Raw genomic sequence first — 24,241 nt, forward strand, 5'->3', positions numbered from 1 at the left:
TCATTAAACTTTCCTAGCGTTTGTGGGCAACCTTAGGAGTCTTTTTCAACCTAGAGCATATAATACAGAGAGTGTATAAGATTAGTCTTAACTATTGTAGACAACTATTTTTGGATGAAATCTTCAGAATTGTTAACTTTCGGAGGGTCAAGAGGGATTCTGATTGAAGGGAAATGGGAGCTCAGTTGGTGCAACCTTTTACTTCTGATCGGAAGCTCAAGATTTCGAATCCCAGCACCAAGCTGCTACCGGGCCCCTAAACAAGGCCCTTAACCCCTAGCTGCATAGTTGTAAAAATAAGAAAATTGTAGTACGCTCTGGATAACGGTGTCTGGGGGAATGCCCTAAATGTAAGGGGCCATTTTTTTTTTGTTCACAAGTATCTCATACTTTTTTTATGAAGAACATGTAGAGCGTTTTTAAGGGCTGCTTTCCCGAGGAGGGAAGGGTGGAACAGCTGGTTGAGTGAGCATATTCAATGAACATGATCAAGTAGATGGCAACGAAGACTCCATGCTCGCGCGCCTTCCTCTCTTTCTCTCTTGATCATCGTGCCATCTCTCCACCAAACCCCCGAACACAGCAAAACAACAGCAGCTGCGTTTTGGCTAAAAAAATATTTGGTGCTGCTCTCATAAATTTGTGTCACTGGGCTTTGAAGATCTCCCATGGCAGCCTCTTGTATCTTTCAACCAAGTGTCTAGCACTGCATGCCACAAAGTGTTTGTTCTTGTGTTTGTGTGTCCGTCCCTTTCATCTTTATTCTGGATTATTATTGGTTTTTGATGGGTCCAGAAATTGTAAATTGGGAAGCGTGAGGGAATAGTAGCGCAGACACAAACACACACAGAGCCTAGCGATTCCTAATTCTAAAGAAAGACAGAATCTGTCCATCCCTTCATTTCTCTCGGTTTCCATCTAGTGAAATTGTGACTTCAAAGCAACGAGGTAAGCCTGTTCTTCTGACAAAGCATTGTATATGTAAGTCAACACGAAGCAGGGTTTGCTCCTCCGTGCAGTGATTTCCGCCTTATAAACGACACCTCATGTATATTTAATATCCTGAAGATTTTAGAAGATAAGCAAGGTGTGAGAAACAAGAGGAGTTCATGAATTTTGGGAAAATTTTCAACAATCATTTAGACGCTTGAGTTCGGTGCGCCACAAAATACCTTATAAATATAATAACGTTGTGGTTTCCTTTGTTTTTGTTTGTGTGTGTTCAGGGGTATTAGAGCACCAAGAGACCTGATCCTGAATGTGTTTAATAACACTAATAACCGATTTCTAAACACCCTTCAATCGGCTTCTGGGGGTCCTCAGGGTGCTTGGTATACATAGTCTTCTGTAGCGAAGCTCCCAAAACTTAAGCTAAATTTTTTTTTTTTATTGTTTACGCCATTGATGATGATTTTGCACCTCCAGCAGTGATCGAACTGTCTGTCTGTCTCTCTGTCTGTCTGTCTGTCTGTCTGTTTATACATAGATTCATTCACACACACACACACACACACACACACACACACACACACTCTATCTATCTATCATCTATCTATCTATCTATCTATCTATCTATCTATCTATCTATCTATCTATCTATCTATCTATCTATCTATCTATCTATCTATCTATCTATCTATCTATCTATTCTCTGTTGATTAAAACTGCAATTTTACCTTATTTTATTATGTTGCAATGCTCATTTAAAAAATATATATATTTCTTTTTTTAATGTTTTCATTTGAAATTCTTTTGTTTTATGAAGCAGAAAAAAAAGCAGGACTATTTTTATATTTATCGAAATTGTAGAAAAATATTTGCAATTTTTTTTTACACCTGCTGTGATGCTTATTAAACATTAACTCCCCCACCCCCACACACACACACCCACCACCCTAAATTTTCTATTTTTCCTTGCAATTTTTCCACCCTTTTTTTTTTTTTCTCCCTTTGGCAATAAAAAAAAAAAAAAACTATTTTATATTAAAAGGCAAATAACCACTTTTTTTTTTTTTCAGACTCCTGTTCATTTTCTGGTAAATAAAACCAGTAATATTTTCCCATTATTATTATCATTTTGCATATCTATTTTCTGTAGTGTTGCTCATTAAAAAAAATAAAAAATCTCCTTTATTGTTTTCTGTAGCAGTGTTCCTAAAAAAAATATAAAAAAGGAAGAATATTTTTGCCACTTACTATTTATTTCATAATAAATAGTAAATATATTATTATTATTATAAAAAATAGTCGCAATGCTCATTTAAGGGCAGCAATATTTTTTTCACCCCTGCATTACCTTTCCTTTTAATTTCTTTCCTATTTTTCAGCATTTCTTTATTACTAACCCCCAAAAAATAGCAAATATTTTAGAATCGATTTTATACAGCAAAAATATTTACGTTCTGTAAAAGTAGAGACTTTTTCTTTTACATGGTTTACGCTGGAAAAAACAAACAAATCATGGACCCTTTTTGACTTTCTAATCATCTTTATTCATAGCTGAAATCGCTCCATTGTGCCAGCGACCCCAAACGGTTCCATGACAAACGATCCTCTCCCTCTGGCTCCTGAGTCGCTATTGTTTTTGTTTTCACTACATGTGGCTAACCAATGCCTTTCCCTGCTGTGTGTATGAGTGTGTTTAAGGGCGTTTAGGGACTGGTTTAACCTTGAAAAAAATTCCAAATTCATCAAAACACTGCTTCCCAAACGAGCGTGGAGAAAAGCTAACTACCGATTGTAGCTACTTAGGACAGTGTGCGCGGGTACAGCGGCAAAACACAACATACACCGAGGATCAAGGTGACTGACGGAGCGAGTGAACCTGTTAACCCTGAACGGTGGGAAGTGCATTTGTCCATGTCTAAGCAGTTCTGCTTCATTGTGTGTGGAGGGGGTAAAAAGGGGTAGGGGAGGTTGTGGGCTTTCCAGTGGGGGGGTGGGGGGATTGAAGGGCCAGCAGATTTGCATCGAAAGCTCAGCGGAGAAAAACTCGTATAAACAACGAGATGAGAGATTTTTCTGGTGGGGCGAAAAGAAAAATACGGAACCCTGTGAAGGAACTTGACATTTGAGATGCAGTACACTTTATTGAGGGGGAGGGAGATGGTGTGGGTGGTCTCCACACACACACAAAGGGTGAAACTAGAACAGGATTTCCTTGTGTTGTTTTTACTACATATACTGCACTATTGGTTGAAGGTGTGTGTGTGTGTGTGTGTGTGTGTATGTGGTAGGATTGCTGGTGCAGATTTTACAGCTCGCTGTGCTCAAAAGCTACTGCAATTTAACGACCGACCGATCGATTGATCGATGGTTGGATATTTAAACACAATTCCATTTTTTTCCCCTTAGGCAAAGGAGTGTTTTCTTTTGCTTTTTTTTTTTCTTTCTCCTTACCCGATTCTACCAAATCAACAAAACTCCTGCCTGAACTCCAGTGTAATCTGACACATGAATTTCTAGGCGCAAATCGTTCATCCCTGAGGGTGCACAAACTTTTACGCACCCAGTGTGTGTTCCCTGGGGAAAATGTAAAAATCATCACGACAAGTTCGGGCTGTTTTTTGTTTAACATCTTGTTCCACATTTAAATCCCCTTTTGCTTTTATAATAACCTGTTATGTAACCTGAGGAGGCCTCGCGTCCTTTCGCTCCAACCCCTTGCTTTGTGCACGGGATCATTGGCATGCCGGAAGAGGCTTTGGTTCTCCTTCAGGAGTCCTCTTCATTATCCGTGCTTTAGAGGTTTTGGTTGAAGAATCCCCGACAGTTGGGAAAAGTCAAGCGTCCCAATACTTTTGACGGCATCTGCGGAAAACGAATGGATTGCTCTGGAGGGTACAACGTAATCTGGACTTGACTGGAATACGACTTGGGCATATTAAAGCATAAACAATTCGTCTCTACGCGGTCGGTCTGTGGGAAGTGAAGCGGCTGTCGATTATTCATGCCTGGGCGACGTGAGCGACCTTGAATCCTTAACGATAAGGCATACGGAAGCTGGGTGTGATGTAATGGTGCAGGCGTAGTCTTAGACAACCCCTAACACACACACAAACACACACACACGTGCATGCCTGTGTATTGGCTTTTTGGGATCCACTTAATTAAAGCTTGAAAGCTGCTATTCCTGCGTTTTCCTGTCTTATCCACACACGGATCCATGTATCGATCGGATGAAGAGCCCTCATCGCTGCGACACTACATATGACCGACGGGATCGACACGCATTATCACCCTTCGGCTGCGAAAGAAAATGCCAGGAATTTCCTATCAACTCCGCAATTACTAGCATTGACGAGAAAGCGTCGTGCTGTGGTCCCTTATTGGAAATTGCGCATGCTAGGATCCAAGTCTGGCCATTTATCAGGCTAATGATGTGTGGGGCAAAATCTCATCTCGTCACGTGCCGTTCCCGTCTGCGTGAGTCGAGAGGGACGTCACCCTAGATTTTGCGTGCAATGTATTGAAACGCTATGAGTCGATTTACATGAAGGTGTTGATGCTAACATGCATGGTCTTAGCCACAACTAGCCGAAGCTACACTTATGAGCATTGCACATCATGTAATTTACCGGTTGAAAACAAAACCTTCCCGTGAGAATTAACGAGGACAGTTAGGAGTAAACAAACCCCTTGCCTCAGATTTCAAACGAATTCTACATACTTGAGAGCCAGTTTTTTTTTCTTTTTCTATTCCCCCCCCTAGATTCTGCTCTCGTCTGAAAATTCTCGTAGGATTTATTTTTTTATTGCGGACAGCGGGGTAGAGAGAGAGAGGGAGATAGGGAGAGAGTATGTGAGGCTCTAGTGTATTTCTAATGCTCAGACTGGGTGCATTAAGGGCTCTTGCCAAGTCTTTTATTAGCATCCCTATTTTTCAGGCCCGCTGTGTGTACGCTCTCGCCAAGCTGATCCCACGGCAACGCTAGCACACAACCAAACACCTTCAACACTCTCTCTTTCTCTGTCTGTCTCTGTCTATATATGAATGTGAACGCTGACTGCACCCCAGGCCTCCTCACTTACATCAGTACCTGACTTTCCTGACCCCCCCTTGTGGCTGAATGAGCAAAAATCTCCACGAAATCTACTGGAACATCTTCCCAGAAGACTGGAGGTTATTATAACAGCAAATGTGGAACAGGATGCAGACACAAATCAGTCAGGTTTCCACCAACATTTCATGTATTTTTTTGTATCCTGCTGTCAGGGGTTCAAGCCCCAGCCTCTCCACACTGCGTCTTTTCGGCCCTTGAGCGTTTCCGCTCCCGGGGTGCTCTATCATGGTTGACCCTGCTCTCTGACTCTGTCTGGGATATGCAAAGATTTCAGGAAATTTCACAGTGCTGTAAAATACGTCAGAGAAAAGCCTCTGTTCATACCCTCAACCTTCTTGGGGTTCTTCCCTGAACTTCTACCACGAAGTTAAAGGCATACAATTGTATATTGTTTTTGTGTATGTGGTAACATACAATTTTCCCTTCAATTGGGAAATTAAATTGCATTGAATAGTGTCTTCTAGAAAGTTCTTTGACCAAGGAAAATTGCTGAAAGTTCCTAGAATGTGTCGCAGGGACCCCCAGGGAAATCCCCTTGTAGTTTAAAAAAAAAAAAAAGATTTATGAATTTGAGTTTGACCTGGAGGACCTTAGAAATCTAAGGACAAAGTTATTGGGACACCTGACTTTTCCAGCCACATGTGATTCTTCCCCAAACAGGATCTCTGTAGATGTGGTGGCATGAAATTTTCCCATATATTATATATAGATAATGTAATTTTTCATTGGTGGAAATTCCAATTGCTCCATTTTACACTGAAGGTTCTGATATCAAAAGATTTCATAAAAAAAAATACAAAAACTATAAACAAATTCTCTATACCAAATGGTTTAAGCGAACTGTAGAAAAATGCGAAGACGGACGCCTTCTGTTCTCTTTATGATCCCGTTCATGAAATACCAAGGACGCATCGGTTCGTGTCGGCGAACTGCTCGCGACGTTTTCCGGCGTCTACGATACACGTTTCTCCCTTCGCATTCCTTCTCGGATAAATTCGCATTCGCGTCTCCTATAGCAAGTGTAGTGTGAAAAGATTTTTTTTTTTTACATGCACAGAGAACATGTGCAGAAGGTTGATTCCCCTAAATGTCACCTATGTGTCAGGTTTGGTAGCTGAGGCATGGGCTTGGTTTATTAGCAAGATTTAACAGGATTTATTTATTGTATATAAATGTGTGTAGTAGAAGCGCAGGACAAAAGTGACAAGATGTGGTGGGAAATGGAAGGTCACTGCTGTAACTATGGACCAGATCATGGGTTTGGGACCAGGGGTGCAACTGCATATTTGCTAAGATCTGCAAGATCATATTTGGTGCCCCCCCTTCTAAAAAAAAAAAAATAAAAAAGAGGGGTAAATACCATAAAAAAAAAATACACTACATCCAAAGGGCCCCCATATGCTGCGCCCCTTTGCCTATACTGCATACCCCATTTTTGTGCCTTTGACTGGGAAGATGTAAAAGACCCTATTGAACACCTTTGGGATAAATTGTAACACCCACTACACCCACTACATGAACACAAATCACAACAGTCGCTAAAATTAAAAATCTAGTGGAACATCATCTTAGAAGAGGGCTTAAAAAATGTCCTCAGTGTGGGAGATAATGTCCAGAAAGCACATGCTATTCATATGATCTGGTGTCCGAAAACCTATGTCCATAGATTGTGTAAAAAGACCTTTTCAAAGAATACAGAATATGTGCCGGAATAGATCATTAACACTTATTATCGTTAATGCATTAACACTTGTTGAGTCGTTGCCATAGTAACAGACCCAGTAGAGTAATTTTTTTTTCTTTTTTGGCCAGTAAACATATATAAAACGATACATCGTTTAAAAATTTTTTTTTTAGTTAAATAATTAATAATAGTTAATGAATTCATGCTTCTACTTTTTCTCTGATGACCCAAACTAAATGTCTGTCATTTAAAGTAGGACATATTTTTTTTTATTCAAGGACATCAAGTTTCCCATTGGAAAAAAACCCAGCCTTTTTAATGCTGTTCCACTTTTTTCCCCTGATTGGAACAGAACGTCATGGAGATAATAATGACCTTGTAAAGGGATGAATTGCAGTAGAAAAGCCTGCAGTAGATTGGCACTTGTAGATAAAAGGAAAAAAAAAACGGGCACAGTGCAGCATGGCAGCTCGGCAGGGTAGCGGGCGGCTAGCTGGGTATCCGTGTTGCGTCTTGTACCGTAGCGCAGCATGACTAGCGAAGCATCAGAGCTCTAGCACCTGTGTCCTGGCAGGCTGCGGCGCAGCTGTTAGGAGTGTGTGTAAGAGGTGGTAGGGGTTGAGTGGGCATTTGGAGAGAGAGGATCACCGAGTGACGGAGAGGGGGAAAAAAAAGGAAAGAAAAAAAGAATACGGTACACAAAGCAGCTGGAACATGTCTTTGGGCTTCTGTGACTGACTTCCACAGCACCTGACCACCTGAGGGGATCTGAACTGTGTATCTGCGTGTGTTCATGTGTAAGTGTCTGTGTGCACTTGAGAAGCTACAGTAGGTGTGCAACAGGGTCAATTTTGCAGCTCACACCAGTGGAGGAAAAAGTGTCATATATGGAAATGAGAACGACTGGAAACGAGTGCGGTTTCAATTCCACAGCCGGGAATGAGGTCTCTTTTAACTGCGCGAGGCTCTCAAGTAGGTCAGCGGCAATCGCGGGATGTTCTTCCGCGGATTGCGTTTAGACGCGTTTTTTCCGAGACGACGCGGAAGCGGCGGTGACGGATTAGAAGTTCGGTTAATGATGATGGGGGCACCAGATCCAGCACACAGGAAAAACTTGCCGATGGAAAAAATGATGATGCTATGCATAAATTTACTTAAGTACCTTCTGACTTTTAACGCATGGCTCTTTTTACAAACGAAAAAAAAGAAAAAAAGAAAATAAAACCTGAGGTTCTTTTCCTGTTTCCATGTTCATTTATATTCTATGTGACTCTCAGGACACGCCTCGGTCCGTAGTGTTGCGATGCATTTTTAAATCGACAGGTCACGCCGTTAACTATTAATGCCGACGTGCTGATGCGAATCGTTGAATCTCATCATGCTTTTAAGATGCACATAGTTTTTATATTGATTATTTTTTATCTATTTTAACGGAAAACCGAGATTTATAGGACGTGTCGTGAAAGTCTGTCCTGGATTTTTAAGATTCTTTTGCTTTCTTTTTGTTTCTTGAAAACGACCAAACCAAAAATAAAATTTGTACCTTGCTTTTATTACAATCTCAACAATATACAAACCATCCCCATACACACAGTAAGCTTTGCATTGATTTGATTGGGCCAGGCACAGTTTGTTCACACCCACACTCTTTCACTCTGCCCCGTGTGCGAGGGGGCGCTTTTATCTCGGCAGGGTGGCCAGGTGAATACCGATACCCCCCACTGAGGCGCATTGACGAGTTCAGAGAAGCGGCCGGTAAGGTAGAGCCAACTTAACTTGCGGCCCCTCAAAAGCCTTTCGATTCGCTGTGTCCTTTCATGCTTTTCCTCGAATACCGGCCTGGTTAAAGCGTTCAAAGCGGATCCCCGGCGTGCGGGCCGCCTTGAGAGGACAGAACATCGGCGGGAGGGAATTCTCCAAAACGCGTGCACAAAAGCCGAATCGATAGCCGTATTCGCCCCCTCCTCCCCTCTGGCTCCGCCCCTCTTTTTCAAACCAGGAATAAAAAAAAAAGAATTAAACAAAAGTGCAGTGGGGGAGACGGCCGAGACGAGAACGTCGTCGCTTTTCTAGTCGCTCGGTTGGAGCGAAGGCGGTCTTAGGATTACGAACTGAAGCCTATGTGGAGGTTGAGGCGCTCTGCCCTTTGAGGAAGAGAAAAACAAAACAAAAAAAACAGCGCTAACCTTTACCACGCAGGCATGTGGCGTGGAGGTGGAAGCACAACGCCTTATTGGAATGAATTGGAACTCCTCACCTCACCTACATCAGTACCTGACTTTACTAAAGCTCTTTTAGCTGAATGAATGCAAATCTCCATAACTACTCATCAAAATCTGGTGGAACATCTTTCCTAAAGGGTGGAGGTTCATACAAAAGCAAAGGGACTGGATATGGAATGGGGGTCAGGTGTTCCCAAACTTTTATTCACGTAGTGTCTACGACACTCAGGCTGGATCTCAGTAACTTGGCATGGTTTTTGGTACCAGATGGGCTAATTGGACTATTTTTTCAAACTGCTGATCTCCAGGGATTTTTACACACCACAAAACACTCCCCGGAGTTTACATGAAATGATGCGAAAACCCCTCAAAAAAGATTTTCTATTAGTGGACAGTTCATTAGAAAGGAGGCTACACGACCTCGAATAGTTACTTGTTACAACCTTGATATACAGAAAAGCATCTAAAAAATGCAGGACTTGTACAGATTTGGATACGACGACCAATGACAGCAAAAGGCCACATCAGGATAAAAAAAACTCTTCCTTGATCTGTTTTTCCCCCATTCTTCATCCTCTCGGAATTCCAGCACTTGCTAGCAGACAGAACGGACAAAGCAACAGTGAAGAAGCAGAGCGCTGGATCCAGCCAGAGATAAATGCAGTGTTCAGTAGAAACTTTTTATACGACAGATCTCGAGGGCTAATATTTAAAATAGACACGTCAGATGTTTTCGCTCTGTCAACAGAAATGGTCCCCGAAGAACTGAAGGATGTACCGAGCATTGCGTGTTGCTACGGTAACCGACTGACAGCTCGTAGTAAATGTAGAAAAACGGTTTCAGTGCAACAAACTATTGCCCATAGTGGAATTTTATGTCCAAACGGAGTGACGCTTCCCAGCACTGTTGGTGAACAACTGATGTGCTGGACCATAAGAATGTCCACCAGAGAACCTTAAAGGAACCTCATGCAGACATCGTAAAAAGAATTTTAACTAAAGGAATAAAGGAAGGGTGGAATAAATGAAGGCAGGATGGAAGAAAGGAAGGAATAAATAAATGAATTATTACACTAATCAATGAAGAAAGGAAGATCAATAAAGATAACTGGTTAATTTTATAGTAGGAAGAAAGAAAATATATAAGTTTATGGACGCCCTGATCTTCTCTCGTCGTCTCGCTTGTGGAGATCTGTGCTCATGAGGGTGTTAGCAAAGAGAGGAAGATGAGGTAATAAGGCCTGCCGTGTATTCAGCGTTCCAATTCATCTCATTAGGGTTGAGGTCAGAGACCTTCCACTCCAAACCCTGTACTGTAGCTTCATGGAGGAACATGCTGGAACAGGTTTGGATTTTCCTACTTCGCTACCAGTTTGGGGAAAAAACCACACATGGCTGGATTAGTCGGGTGTCCCAATACTTTTGGCAATGGAGATGTGTCCTAATTTTGATTGGCTGTAAGGTGTGTATAAAGTAACTACATGGAATAAAATACTTCTAGTGATCAATAAACTCTAACACGCTTGTGGTCTCTCCAGGAGCTTCCTGAACTTGCTGCTTTATTCTTGCTGGATCTCTGGTGGAACTTGAGATAATTTTTCAATTCATTTTGGAACAGATTTCTAGAAGAACCTTGTTAGCAGTCAATCTCGTGGTGTATGGAGGAAGGGAACACGGAGCACGCTGTACTGAAGTGTAGATGAAACGCACACATGGTACACAGAGCAGAACAAATAGGAAGACGTGCTTGGAAGCTTCTACCTGGTAACATGGAGGAAAGTGGGCTAGAATCAGTACATTCTGGGGGGAAAATAGACATGTACACATTTTTTTTATATTATTTCTTTGTTTTTCTCTCCCTCTCTGTTTCTTTTTTACTCTCTCTCTCTTTGTTTCTGGTTCTTTCTTTCTTAGTTTCTCTCTCTTTATCTGTTTTTCTTTCTTTTAGTCACTGTGTGTGTTCCTTCAGGCCTTCTAATTTAATACAAACAAGGTCCACAGAACGAGAGAAAGAGGAGCAAATCGAAAAGCAATCCTCCGTTTTATTTAAGCTTTTGTAATTAGGACACGGGGGATCAGAGACACGCTGTGTTCTGCTGGTGGGTTTTAGGCGTGGCTGTGTGTCCTTTTCTGGTAAAAAAAAAAATGCTTGAACAATTCAAGGAAGAAAGCAATGAATGAAGGTAAAAAGGATAGAAGGACTGAATGAAGGAAGGAAGGAATCAATGTAGGACGGAATTTGTAGTATTAATAATATTATTCCTGAAGAATTATTCTGAGAGTTCTAAAAATGTTTGGCAGAACGTCTTCCCTCTAGTCTTTTTTTTTTCTTTCTTTTTGATGCCGTTTATTTTAATGAATGTTGTTCCATGAAAATGCTTTCCATGTGTAAAAGACAGACAGGAAAAAAAATAATTCCTGTACCCTAAGACTACTCTACACCAAGCACAGTAAAAAAAAGATCAGACTCTCCTTCCCAATCAGCCTCCAGCATTAAGAATGGCATGTTTTGTTCCCCCTCCAGCCGGATTCGGTACTTCCACGTATCATCTCTTTGTGGCCGAGATCGCTCTCTGGAGTGTTGAGGAAGAGGATTACGCGTCTGTCAATTATCCTGCAGTCAGCGGCGTACGCAAATCTCGACCATGGATCGGGCTTACTGAGCACGCTCAGAACATGCACTCGTTCCTGTATCTGATCGCTCATCAGCAGAGGAAGTGTAGCAAATCAGGACATGAGATGAGGCGTTCGGAGGGGGGACAAAAGATGGGGTAGAACTACGAGACCTTTACCTGAGTGCAGTGTTTGAGTTGAGTCAAGTCTTATTGGGGGGGTTCCCAGTTGTTGTGTAATTCATATACTGTTTACTAAAATAATCTTGGGGACCCCCCCATGACAAGTACAAAAAATAGACTTTATTTATTTTAGTAAACAGTATATGAATTAAACAACAACTGGGGACCCCACCAAATAAGACTTGACTCAACTAATGTCTTATGCCTCGGGAGTCCTGAATCCCCCCAGCCCCCCCTCCTCAATTCGAGCACTGACTGAGTGAATGGAAAAAATTATATATTAACTGAATTATATTTTATGTGTGAGTCTATGGACTAAATGTGTGTTAATTTGTGTACAGTGTGTGTCTGTGTATACACAGTAAGTTTGTGGGCATGCAGTAAATATGTGTATAAATATACTGTATATACACTGTTTGTACATATACTGCCACTGTGTTTGTGTATATTTTTTGTGTATATACTGTAATTGTGTAGAAGTGTGTACAGAGTTAGTGTGTATACAAAAGAGAGAGATTGTGTGTATAAAAATGGGATCAGAGAGTTTGGTCCTGAACATTAAAACAGTCCTGTGTAATGTGAGAGAAAAGGCCAGTGCGCGATAAAAAAACATCCATTCTACGGGATTCATGAATTTCAATCAAGCGTTTGATGAATGTAATCATGGAGGTAATTGATCTAGCAAAGCCGGCCCTTTCTGCCTGATGATTGTGGGTCATTGAGAGCAAGCTGTTCAGCCTCCTGAGTGGATAGCGCTAGGACGGGGTGGGGGACTGTGCCAACATTACTGAACACTAATATACTCACTCTCAAACACTGACACTTCGCTCTCTCAGGCGCTCTCCCAGTGCTAGTATTCCCACCGTTTCACCCTTCTCTGGGTTTCTCTCGCTTGGTTCTGATTGGAACGCTTCGAGACCGATCTCAATGGGAAAGAATAATCAAGGTTTGTGCTATTTAAAATATATATGATGGGTATCTCAGGGAATTTCATAGGGACTTCTAGACCTTTCCATCCTTAAACTGATTAACACCCCCATTTCCATCAATGGAGTATCGAGTACATGAGCTATGGAGCTTAACCAGACTGACCTTGGTCACCTCTCCTATTGAGGCCATGATGGCTCGGTTTTATATTCATTATATTATATGTTCCAAACTTCTTCTGGAGAACCATTATCGAGGTCACTTCACTAGGGCAGTGTGGATAATGGTTAAGGCTCTGAGTTGCTGATGATAAGGTCAGGGGGTCAAGCCCCAGCATGGCCAAGCTCCCACTGTTGGGGCCCTTGAGCAAGGCACTTAACCTTTTATGCTCCAGGGGCGCTGTTTCATCGGTAACCCCAGCTTCCTGACAAGCTGGTATATGCAAAAATTGGGGAGGTGGTTGCTCAGTGGTTTAAGCTTTGCGTTACTGATTGGACAATCAAGGGTTCAAGCACAGGTATCGCCAAGCGACCACTTTTGGTGCCCTTCAGCAATGCCCTCCACTGTATTATAGCTGACCTCAGGTTCCTAATATCTCTGGAATGTGCAAATAAAATGTCACTGTGTTGTAAAGTATAAAAAATAAAATAAAGTACAACAGAGAATTGTCTAGCCTTCTCAGACTCTGGTTCAGACTCTGGTTGGTTCAAACTTTGGTGTCAGTGTTTGTTTCCTAGTTGATTGCATGTGGCCTAGAGTAATCGCCAGGACAGGTTCCAGACAGGAAGAGGAAAAAATGAAAGCTCAAGAAGTGTGTAAATAGATAAACACAGACAAAACATCAACAGATGAAGTGGCTGATAATTAGCAAGAGAACGTCGCTTCCTTGTCGAAACATCCACAGCCAGGAAGGAAATAATGCCCTCAAATGTTTGAGTACTGTCCTTATCAATTCTCTAATGCTCCCCAAAGTCAACAAGCACACAGGCCCAGCAAAACTCGGGCCTAATCAGATTTCGACTGTTACATGAAACCAGCTGCCGAGCTAATCCCGAATCCCAGACGTAAGCAGGCCTCGAGACTCGGGACTTGCTGCGAAGTATTGGTTTCCGAAGGCATGGCGCTAATGCGGTTAAAAAGCTAACTGACACACTCCTGCTATGATCCAGTCCACTCTCATCTTCCATCTCCTCCACCCATATCCTGCCTTAGCTAGCTAGTGCACTAGCCGGCTCGCTGTTTCAACTCCATCAAGTTAGCATCGACGTTTGCTTTTTTTTTTTTTTCACCAGAGTACGCCGCTGTTCATTTTGCCGTCTAGACCCCACTCCCTCCCCCGGCAAGCAACGTAGCCTGGAAATATATATTCGCTTTGTTTTCATAAATGTGATCAAATTAGGACGAGACGTTGGAACGAAATGCAATAAGAGACTATTAGCCTTTTGGGTTGTCGAGGGATAATCATTGTGAGATTGCGCTTTCTTGCTTTCGTTTAGTTCCCTCCCCCACTCCCAAATTATTTTTTGCTTATGTATTCAATGGTCTTCAAAATTCTTGCGCTCTCTTCAGTTGGTTCAAAAGAATGTTGTGATAAATATAATCAAATAAAAAAAAATCTAATCAACTTGATCAAGAATCACAAACGTTATTTTTTCCCTTCCCTCACTGAAAGCTTGCAAACCAAATTTTTATGCTGAAAGGTCTCAGTTCATATAAAGGCCGGGTGCGATCCTAAAAACAAAACCCACTATAAGCATTATATAAAGATTAAGGTCAAAGATTACTCAGCTTACAAGGGATCAGAACAGGATTATACATGCTCGGAGATGTTTAAGCACATGTCTAAATATTAGAAAAAAATCATCATAAAAAAAAAAAAAATCAATCAATAATCAAATAAAACCACCAGAGCAGAAATATTGTGTACTACGTCCCACCTGCAAATCCAAAACGATGATTCAAATCGGGAAAAACAACAGCAGGACCGTGTCCTTTAAAAAAAAAAAAAAATCCTGTTCCAGTAGGGATTAATCACACGAAGCCCTCTGATAATGTATCCGCCTGTCCTTATTGCGCACCCGGGCCACGTAGCACGAACAAAGCACTGCAACGTATTGAGTGTGCGGAAGGCCGGCAACATTTCGGCGCTCGAGTTTAAGCTAATTAAACGATGCTAGGGACTCGGGTTGACATCTGGGCGCATGGCGAGTTCGAGCAAAACAAATAAAATGCAAATGACTTTGAATGCCATGGCTATCTTTTTTTTTTTTTTCTCCTTAGTGTAATCAGGGTCATGCCAACACTCCATTATAGCATTCCCTTCCCTTGTCTTTAAACCCCCATCTTTCCGGGTGGCCTATTGCCCAAACCTCAATCAACAACCACCATCCAAATCTTCTGCAGCTCTTCTATTAATAACTTGGAAGCAACAAAGAATAGCAATGGGATAGTGGAAAAACTTTCATTGTTTCTAGAAGGCTCAAAAAAATGTTGGTGCGACTATACGGGGAGTCCTTTTATATCAGGTCTCTGATGAAACAAGGGAAGTTTTAGATTTCCCAGCTTTAGAAATGCTTTTGTTGCTTAGCTATAGAGTTAGTGTTTTTTTTTTTTTTTTTTTTTTTTTTGCCCCCTGTCCCTGGCTGTGTCAATGGGATTTATCGCAAGCTCCTGACTGGATTATGTCTGTCATCTGGTTCTGTCCAATTTGGAGCTCTGGATTTAAGGGGATGGGGTCAGTGGAGGGGTGGGGGTTAGGGGTCTACTGGGTGGTGTTGGGGGATGTGAAGACTTAAGGCCTGATCTTGATATTTCTGTAAATCCTGGATTTGTGGTGGATTTCCAGCGCCCACATATCTGAACAACTACCCCGGCTTGCCCTCCTACCAAAACACCCCAAATCCCAAGCTCATGCTTTACTCTTTACTCCCGCATGCCGACCCGAGAGATTTCAGAGTCCAAATCTCCATAATTGATCCGCCTCATGCTCGGATCGGTGTTAATTGCCGGATTTAACAGCTGACGATTAAGCAGGTCGACCCGCCTCGATTCCCCTGGTGCCACTCTGGCTTCTACAATACAACACATGTACAAGACAGGAAGACAAAAGACAGGTGGCTGGATTATAAAACACTGCACTACTACACTGCCCATTTCTCCTGTCTCGACCACCCAAACCGCCCCCCTCCGCCTCAGTCCCCCCATCCTGGTCTGGACCAACATCTGTTCTCCATCCTGTCTACATAAATTTCATAGATATTGCTTGGCTGGGGACTCAGATTAAAGCTACCCCATTTAACTAGCTTGTCCTCAGGTATCCCTTCGTGGCATTGCCCATTGCCAGAATTCAAATGGACCTCGTACCCTTGCATTCCAAAAAGACCTTGTTTGAAATATTCCAAACTTCTGTGCACAAGTGTGTCCCCTGTCTAGAGCTCCACACCACAGTTCTGTCGCCAGCCTTCCTTTTGATTATTATTTGAACTGTAGGTGGCTCTTTGCCCACAGGAAGCAGGGGAAGAAGTATGCTGCTTAAACCTGCCTCCTACTGCGAAAATGCCTGCTGTTCCATCCTTTCTTCTGCCCTCAGTCCCTCCCTGTTGTGTGGCTCTCGAGCTCTCCGTTTACCACCGTCCTATCTCAAATCCAACCTCTCAGCCTTGGATCTCCACCCACCCCTCCCTCACTGATTCATCTGGCATATTCTACCATCGTTTTTTCCATCTCTCTCTCTCTTTTCCTCTCTTAACCCAGAATCAACATTGTTCTATTTCCTCCCCAATTTCTCCTAATGGCTGTCATCTCGCTCTCCGCAGGAGGCAGCCAGGCCATGACTAGTGACATCCAAACTGTAAGAGAGGGAGCATGGGGTAGCAGGGGGTGAGAGGGAGGGAATAAAATTCTAAAGATCAAAACGATGCCTTTTTGAAGCCGATGCTGGAGGGCTGAATATGCAACGCGACTAAAATGCGGAAAACGTTTCGTCGTGCAGCGAGAGAAATATTTGCATAGCTTAATGTGGTATGAAATCTGACTCGTACAAACAGCTTCAATCTGTTTATCGGGAGGAAAAGGAGCGGGAAAAAAAAACCTCTGCGCCCGATAAGCATTCTTTAGGAGTACAACATTCAGAAAAACTTTGTGTACTAATGCACTGTAATTGCAGGCGCTTACTTAAGCGAGGCACGTAACGTCCGTGGCTCTGTGCCTTCGAGAGTAGTTTCGCCAACGGCGAAGGAGAGGCGTCCCGCCGTTAAAAGGGAAGGTGATGCAATTACGGGAGGGAAGGCACGGCGACAGAGACGTGCCGCCAGAAGAACGCCGGATCGTCGATAAGGTTGTAGGGGAGAGGAAGATGAAAAAGGGACACGGGAGTTTGTGGAGTTTCCGTTTCCTTGTTTGAGGGGTGCTAAGCTAGGCTTTTGCATGAATAAATATTAGGTTTTTTAATTTATTTTTTAAAAGCTTAACATGGTGTCACTTTGAACCCCCTTAAAATCTCCCGCATTGCAGCAAATAGGACGAGTTACACTCAAATATATATACACACACAGACTTGATAACTCAATCATACACCCTCCTTGAGTATCTTCATCGTACATTCTTGGTTTGTTTGTTTCTTTCTTTCTTTTTTCGCAAAAGTATCTTACTGATCAAATTATCAACCCTGGCATTCATGAGACGACATTTCAGTTCCTATCAGGCACTCGGGCTCACTGAGACACAACTTATTAACAGCCACAGTAGAAATCGATGAATATCAAATGCAGGGCCCCAAAAAAACTGAAAAAAAAGGTCAGGATTCAGGAATTATTATGATGTCAAGAGAAGAACAAAGTGCACCAGTCCATAATGGGTAAAGCCTGAACGCCATATAAAGCCTCCTTTGACAGTGCTTTGGATTAGTGTCACAGCTTAACTGTGACACACACACACACACACACACACACACACACACACACACACACATTCCGCGCTGTAATGAAGACAGAGGACAGATGGGAAGAAGTGGCGGGGTGCCAAGATGTGAGGACGCATCATCATAATCTCCTTCTGGGGCGTCATCGTCATGGCGATTCTGGACAACGTTTCCCCTGACTGAGTCTGGGGATGGACATTGACACACACACACACACACACACACACACACACACACACACAACTCGTGCCATTACGCTAAGAAAAAGAGGCAGGCTGCAAGTCTGGAGTCAGATCCCTGTAGCTCCGATGTCCTAACACACTCAATCACACACTCTCACACACACACACCAATCATACAGTTTTAGTATGTAGTATGTATTGTCCACATGAGCTACCAATGATGTTGCAACTCCTTGATTCCGTTTGCTTCAACACGATTTCCAACCACATCTTAAAAATTCATCATGCACTTTGCAAATATACGAATTCATGCTTGCGCATAAGCTGAATCTTGTAAGAAAGAAAATATGATGCATTTCATGAATCTCTCTTAGGTTCTGAAGTGGACATGGACATGCAGGAGCATACACTCCTGTCAGTATGTTAGCATATTAGCTAAGCACCCTTATGCGCCGCTCAGAAACCCTAGGATTTGAAAAGGGACATCGTTAAATCGGTGGACAAGCGGGAGTACGAGGAGAACGGAAGAAAATATTGGGTCCGTTTATTTTGCAGTATTAATTCGGCTATCGAAGTCCTTACAAAAGCCGGGTGGGGACGGGGGAGCCAGAGGGGACGGGGGATGCGGGTTGTTAGAAGCGGAAGCCAAAGATAGAAATAACAAAAGCTGATTATTGTGTGATAAACCCAATCAATTTCCCTTTTCATGAGCTGTGTGTGTGTGTAAAAGGAGAATGATTATCCTTGAGCCGGTCCTTTGTCCATGTAAGATATTGGCACTGCGTCCAGACTCCAAACAAGTGGCGTGGCAGAGACGGGCCTTCTGGACAGGCTTTTGTCTACGCTGGATTAGGGCTGCAAAATTCCGAGACAAGACCGGAAACTTTCCATGAGTATTAATGAGGAAAAAAAAGATGAATTTTTTTCTATAACGGAATTTATGTAAAAATCTCAAGATAATCTTTGATTAAAACAACCAGATTGAAGGCTTGAATTGAAATTAAAAATGTTACATAAATCTGTTTTAAACATTGGTTTTTATACCACAAACTTGTACAACAATTTAGTAAATGTCTTTTTTTTTTTATTATTATTATTATTTTTTTTTTCCAAATCTGTATTAGTTTGCATCTTAGGACAAAACAAAATGTTTATATTTGATGCAGTTTATATAAATTTCCCCTAATTAATGAATGAATTTTCTGGTAATTAATTCCTGGTAAGTTTCCAACTTGGAGTATTTCCCAAATTCCCCAGATAAAGTTTCCGTAGAAAGTTTCCGGACATTTCCCACCCCTTTTGCAACCGTGTGCTGGATACAGGCATTGCGTCCAGACTCAGACCAGACGTGGCTGCTGGACGACTGCTCAAGTACTCGTCTTTAATATAAATAAACAGTCATGCTGCTTATATCTAGAGACTCCTTGTACTCGAATCGAGAAATTCTGCCTCGGTTTGTCTCATCAGTAGTGCTAATAGATCTAATCAAGCAGAACGTAATTATAAAGCCGACAATGCCTTTAAAAAAAGGTTCAAAATATGGGTTGCTAACGCCCAGGGGAGATGCGTTTCATTAATTAATCTAGCATATGTGTGCTTATCACACTTATGAAGATGTTCATCAGACGAAACTGACATGGACCTGAAGAGAGGCGTATGAGAGAGAGAGAGAGAGAGAACGAGGGAGCGAGAGAAAAAAAAAAACGACAAACAAACAAGTGCTGCCTGCCAGATACAGTAAGCTGCTAAATGAAAACCAAGGAAAATAAAAAACAGACGTCAGATATTTCCGGGCTTTCGAAAGCAGGAGAAAGCGTCCGGGTTCTTTGATTCAAGATTATGCCTCGTTTAGCATCTTATTTATTTTTTTTTTTTTAACAATTTGGGTTTGTAGGATTCTTAATCAATTATCGGTCATCATGAGGATGATCTTAATTCATCATGAGGATGACAGGAGGTGGGAGTCTGAGACTACTTACAATGTTATACTGGACATGAAATCTTTAGATTGTCTGCAATCTCCAAATATGATACTCTGTTTTGTTTCATAATGTTAATTATAATGCAAATGGCTCCAAAATCCCCACCCCCTTTTTTTTTAAACAAATAAAAAAAATGTAAAAGTACCTTTTTTTTTTTTTTTTTTCTTGCAATATTCAGTCAAAAAAACTAAACAAAGACCCGCTGAATAACTGCTAGAATGGTCTTTGGTGGAGGAATGACATTAATTATTATTAATATATGCATAATTTTTTTTAAACTTGTGTTAAGTGATTTTTTTATATTTTTTTGTTACATAAATTCATGTTTATTTACTATATAAATACATAAATTACATAAATTTGCTATAAATACGTTTCCCCAAGAGCCAAAAACAGGAAAAAAACATCCATCTTCCAGTAAAGAAGCTCAGCCACTGCAGCGAGATGGCTTCCATTTGCCCCTCCTCCTTTTATAGAGTATTTCTTTTGTCCCAATGAAATGTTTGGTCTTACCGGATTTGTATAGAATTGTGAAAACTCGTGACTTCTCGTAGAATCGGGACCGACTTTTTGAAAATTTATTTTTGTATGTATAATTGATTTGACAATTGTTTTTTTGTTTTTGTTTTTTCTTAAAAATGAATAACTCTGGGTGAAACTTTTAAAGAAAATGAAACACTTCTCAAAATGAAGTGGACTGGCCTTTTTAAGCCAAACCCCACCCCCAAAACGGCAAACATTGTTTCCAACCTTTAAGTCAAACTAGCTGGATCCGAGTGATAAGGTCAAATGGGGAGAAAGATCATAAAGAACGAGAAAAGGCTGAGGACCATCACAGCGTCCTGACCACCGCCAATTAAAAAGCCCTGCCTTCAAGATATCTTTGGCAGTGCTTTTTGAATTAGGAATTAACTCGTGCGCTAATTAATGACCTAAAGGAAAAGATCTCCAAAAGGCGTTCGTTCTTTCGTTCTTGGTAAATGACTTGGTGTAATTGGAAGGACTGGAGACGTCCGAATTGTGAGGTGATGGTGATGTTACGTGACAAACGAGCCGTTACTTTCAGAAACGGACCGCAATTAGTCAGCGCGGCACCGCTAAGCAAATGTCGCAGATGTATATCCGGCTCCCTGAGAAAAGCCAAAAGGACACTGTCTTGTTATTACCTCGGATATCACGACCGGGGGCTAACGAGGCCTCCGAACTCCAGCTGCAGATTAGAGCTGTGTGTGTGTGTGTGTATGCGTGTGGGTGTGACATCCGAGCGAATCATGTCAGGGATAAAATACAGCAAAGAAACGCCGAGACTGCCCTGCTGCTCCGTTCAAACAATAGATCCAAAGCTTGCATATTAAGAAGAAGAATAATAAGTAAAGAAAAAAAGCGAACTAATCCTTTAAACCCTTTAAATAAAACGAAATGGGAGGCTTACGATGGTGATATTCCTTTTAAACGATTCGCAGCATTTCTACGGGATTGAAGTGGCTTAGCGGGCTAAAATGCTTTCCGAACACGGGCTCGCATTCACTCGGCAAGAATTGATCTAGGAAAAAAACGGAGGGGTGGGACATCAGTCCAAACAAAGAACAATATTTTCCTCCTTTTTTTGGAAATCCGGAATGGAATGTCATCTTGTTCAAGAACTTTGCAATACAATAGCAGTTGAACGTCCGCAAATGATTGAGGCGACCCACTCCAGCTGTTCTGCCATTAATACCGTAGAAACACAGTTTACTTGGAGCAAACCGTGAAAAAAGGCACGCTTTGAAAGAAAAACGACAAAACGCGGCAGCACGAAAGCAAATTTGCATAACATCTGTCAAAAGGGGGGAGGGGTCGATCGAAACATCAAACAGAAGACGTTAATGGTGGGTTCGTCGACGCATTCGAGCTCAGTGGGGGGAAAAAATAAAAACAGCTCTCATTTTCAAGGGCGCATCATCTTCAAGGAACATCAAGACGCAAAATGTTTATCCCCTTCGCGTTCGCAGCGTGGGCGTCCTACCGGGAGCCTGAGCCGTAACTGAGCTCATGTTGCCGAACGAGATCAGATAGGATGCTTTAAAAGTGGCATCAGCGCTTGGATCGTTGTACGCCGAGCCGTCTGTATTCGTTACGAGGCCAATTCTGGATTTTGCTTTACCACGGACTCGGAGTCCGGCCTCGTCTCGTGCTCATAACAAGGGGCTTTTTACTTTTTGCTTTTACATATATGCACAGTGAAATTCTTTCTTCGCATAACCCAGGTTGTCGGGAAGCTGGGGTCAGACTGCAGGATACAGCGCCCCGGGAGCGTTGAGGGTTTAAGGGCCTTGCTCAAGGGCCCAAGAGTGGCAGCTTGGCAATATTAGATCTTGAAACCCCGACCTTGCGATCAGTAACCCAGAGCCTTAACTTTATCAAGCTTTACAAAAGAATGATTCGATTCAAAAGGCAAAATTAATTTTATCATTGCCAAAAAAGTTGGCGGACACCAAGATTGTCGTGCCCTTTTTTAACATCCCATTCATTTAAATTAATGGCATTTGGCAGACACCCTTATCCAGGGTGGCTTCGGGGGCTCAGGGGCCCATGAGTGGCAGCTGGGATTTCAACTCTTGACCTGTGGTTTCAAAGTCCATTGCCTCAACCACTAAGCTACCACTTTCCACGGTCCCCATTGGCTGTTCTATTAAGCTTCTGGGAACATCTTCCACTAGAATTTGGAGTGTGCTTGGGGATATTTGTGCTCACTCAGAAACAAAGGTATTAGTAAAGACAGGTACTGATGTAGGAGGCCTGGGGTGCGTTCCAATTCATCCCAATTGGGTTGAGGTCAGAGATCTATAGCAGGCCACTCAAGATCGAGCCATATCAGCCATAAGTTAATCGGGTCTCCTAGTTTAAGTGAATGGAAAAAAAGCTACCTTCACAATATAAATAATATGCAAACAGTCAAAAAACATATATGATATTCATTCTTGTTTGAGCCACCATGCTAGTCATTTATTCTTGCCGGCACCAGGCTTCTAAATTCAACTAGGCCCCCGGTTTCATCTGTATCAGCTTCAGGGAAATAAATTTGAAGGCCTGGTAGACTTTATTTTGCGCTCTGCACTTTAAAGCAAATGCTAACGTGTAGGTTTTTCTTTGCCGCCACTCTTTATACTCTCTTACCTTTATTTATATATATATATATATATATATATATATATATATATATATATATATATATATATATATATTAATTTTTTTTTTCCCTTTACAGGGGGATTTTGGGCGAACAAGAGCCAGCTGTAGCCAGAGACTACAATTTAAATACATCAAAATGTGTTGGATTAGCTAATAATAACTAGGTGCCATACTCGAAGCAAAAACCTTGCAGATGGTCTCTATCGCAGCCACCAGTACGGTGTCTTTTCTTTTTTTTTTTTACCCCAAACCTGGGAAACTGACTGTGCAACTGCTTGATATCTGGCTGGCCAGATCTTAAACAGCTTTAGCTAGAGATCTCAAAAGACATTACCTTCCTGCTGCTAATGCTTTCCCACAGTTTTGCCCATTACTGGCCTAGAAAATCACGACCACTTCGACTTGCTTTGCGATTTGAATACCGTTGCACTTATGCTAGCGATTACCAAGGAACAAGCAGGAAACACAGTTTATTCCGTCGATTAGCAAGAAAAGGGTGGATTGTAAATGCGAGGCATTTTGGGAAAACAAACTGGCCGATTTGCACTTTTTTCTGGACTCTTTGCAGCCGAATGTGAACAACCTTTAGAACGTTGATCGGTAAGGATTGCGCCGAATCCCGGTTAGTTGTGCAACCTGGTAGCACGCTACTTAAAAAGGGCATGTGGACACAAACCACTAATTAATTGTTTGACTTCTTAGAAGTGGATGAGTTGCAGGGGTCTAGAGCTGGAAAAGGAAGAGGACTAGCGAGATGCCACGAGTGGCTCATTATTATTACTGGTGTTAACGTTATTATTATTTTTCTGCTATCTGAATTTACTGCGATTGCCTCATGACCTCCTGGGTAACACTTTTAATTAGCGCGAACATGTACCTGAACAGAGGCCTGAACTCGCTGCACTCAATTCTGTAAAGAGATTGTAGAGAGTGTACATGTAGATGTGGCAGAACTCCAAACCAAAAAATACATTGCTACAAGTCAATATGAGGTCACTGGGAGGCGGTTCTAGTACTGGTTGTCATAGAAACATCAGTAAGTGGTTGGATTGTGATGGTCAGAGATGGCAAAAGTACACACATCTTTCACTCAAGTAGAAGTACAGATACTTATGTTTTAAAAGACTCTGATAAACGTTGAAGTTCTGACTACACTTTTTCACTTGAAAAGACGTTTAGGTTCCGACATGTACTTAAGTAAAAAGTAGCCATTGCTACTACCTGTTTGTGTCACGCTGGTAACTGGACCTCACACCATATTAATATATTAATACAAACAAATTTTAAATGTTAGCTA

The 24,241-nt window shown here is 41.9% G+C and overlaps 1 protein-coding gene and 1 long non-coding RNA gene across 3 annotated transcripts in view; one reads left to right on the forward strand and one right to left on the reverse strand.

Annotated features, from left to right (window-relative positions):
* The window catches only part of LOC124391084, a 39,177-nt gene extending 25,803 nt beyond the window's left edge, over window positions 1-13,374 (forward strand). Inside the window, exon 3 of the long non-coding RNA XR_006926900.1 lies at window positions 11,494-13,374. This is a non-coding gene — a long non-coding RNA (uncharacterized LOC124391084). The remainder of the gene's footprint in view (window positions 1-11,493) is intronic.
* The window catches only part of pcdh17 (protocadherin 17), a 62,581-nt gene that overhangs the window by 5,154 nt on the left and 33,186 nt on the right, over window positions 1-24,241 (reverse strand). The gene's annotated exons all lie outside the window — the stretch shown is intronic.

Source organism: Silurus meridionalis, chromosome 9, assembly GCF_014805685.1.
Source record: "Silurus meridionalis isolate SWU-2019-XX chromosome 9, ASM1480568v1, whole genome shotgun sequence".
Taxonomy (NCBI): Eukaryota; Metazoa; Chordata; class Actinopteri; order Siluriformes; family Siluridae; genus Silurus; species Silurus meridionalis.